This window comes from Drosophila mojavensis, unplaced genomic scaffold (genome assembly GCF_018153725.1).
Source record: "Drosophila mojavensis isolate 15081-1352.22 unplaced genomic scaffold, ASM1815372v1 contig_74, whole genome shotgun sequence".
Lineage (NCBI taxonomy): Eukaryota > Metazoa > Arthropoda > Insecta > Diptera > Drosophilidae > Drosophila > Drosophila mojavensis.
The window spans coordinates 4,350,378-4,352,583 of NW_025318899.1; positions in this window are offsets into that span (position 1 = coordinate 4,350,378).

Sequence of the window (2,206 nt, forward strand, 5' to 3'; positions counted from 1 at the left end):
TTCTAAATCTTTGAAACAGTTTATATTATTGAAAATTGTTTTAATTTTTTTATATTCTCTCTAATTAAAATATTGTAAAATTCTTTATATATAAATTTCCCTTATATACATTTCTCTTTCCTCACGCTTACCTAAAGCCCAATTTAATCAACTAACATTTATTTCATCAACATTTTGTATTTAACACCAATTTAGACTCCACACAAATTGCGTAAATGATTTGTTAATTGAATAAACATGAAATTTTACGCAATTCCCGATTGCATCATTTCCCTGAATGCATTCTGTATTACACACTCAATATTTACGCATTTCCAAAATGAAAGTTTTCTAACTGTTTGTCGAGCTAACTGCAGCCGTGCCTTAAGGTATTTACTTTTATTTTTTGGTGGTTCTTTTATTGACCTTAGCAATTAGCAGGCTAATGCGATTCATATGTATGTAGGCTCTGCCCAGCCCTAAAAGAGATGCTGTTGAGGGCGCTGCCGAATATAATAGTGCTGCATAGTCAGACCCCTGTCACTTGTATGTTTAGATAAGGCGACAAAATGAAAGTTGCGAAAAATATTTAAAAATTTATAATAATTATAACGGACAGATTGTTAAAATTGGGTGTGACGACTGACCAAATTTAAAGAAGTACAAAATAAAAAACACTTGCCACGCGAATGTGGATTACGAAATTACAAAAATCATGAAAGATATTTGTAGGCCAAGCACGATCGAGTGTTGGCCAAGCGACGCGTTTATCAATTTCACTTTCGAGCCAAGATGCGACTGCCAATTAAAAAGGAATAGGGCACAGCCAAGACGATCTGTCAAAGGTAAACGTTGCTAGTGGCCTGTCAACTGGCTGCTTATGTCCATGCACATGTCCAATTATCATGTTAGAAAAAGAGTGAGAGCAGCCGTAAACGATGTCAGCGGGTTTCCGACCCAGTCCCAGTGTCAACATAGCCCCTGCCATTGCCGATGGTATTGCAACTGCTATTGCCATTGCAATCGTCGTCTTCGGCTCCTGTCAGCTGCAATTATCCACATTTTGAGAAAACAAAAGCTGCCGCTGCCGCTGCTGCTGCTGCAGCCGGTGGCTCCATGAGAGGCCAAAAGAAAAAACCTTTGACGATATTTCAATAATCGCAACGCCAATGCCAATGCCAATTCGCCTACTGATGCGTTAGAAAGCAGTGAAATTTATGTGATCAATCGGCTGCGACTTTAAGATTTGGCTGCAACAACTTGTAATATATAGCCACGCAATTCTCCATACCAGAAAACACGAAAGAATGCAGACCCTGAGCTTGGGCTGCTATACGAATACCGTGTAACAGCAACTGGTTAGTTGACGTATTTACCTTATCGATAACAAGATTATCCCTGGTAATATTATAAGATAGAAATCTTGATTAAGCCATTTATATCAATTATAATGAGCAATCCACTTTAAGCTTTGCTTATCTATAGCTAGATCTTTTCCTTGAGGGAGCAATTCTATTATCGATATCATAACTATCAATGTCCATATTTTAATAATTTATATGACATTTTGCAGATCAACGTTGATTTTCCTTTTACTTTTTGACACATATATTTGAAACTTTAGCACATTTATCATTATACTTAAGGCAAGAGTGTTATTACTCAGATTATGGTTGAATAATAACTGATTTTGACCTACGAAGCTGTCAACTCAATGACATCTCAGTGTCCAATCTATTTATCTATTATTTAGCTGACTATTATTTATATAGGGTATGTATAGGGTATATATAATTTGCAACATTTTGTTTTCAACGCGGCCACTAATTAATTGGCACGTTCAGCAGCAGCTCTACAAAAGGCTTGTCCACTACGTATTTAACGTTAATTAGAAGAAGCCAGCAACAAAGACATCAGACAGCAGACATCAGGCATAACAGCAGAGAGCAGGCATCTTTCAATGGTTAAGCTTTGGCCATAGTAAAAACGTCAGCTGCCTGCACACGCTGACAAGGTGAAGTCAACTTTAGCAGCTAGTTGCAAGCTGTCAGTCACTCGCAGGCGCGGGCGGTACATATAGACTTCGAATTGCATAGACCAGCCACGACTCATGCCACGCCGCTTGCTTCATTTTGTCCGTCTGTCTAGATTTAATTGTGCGCGTAACTGAAGTCGATATTTATCGTAAAAACTCGATATACGGCAAACATTAATTTGTTACACTTGT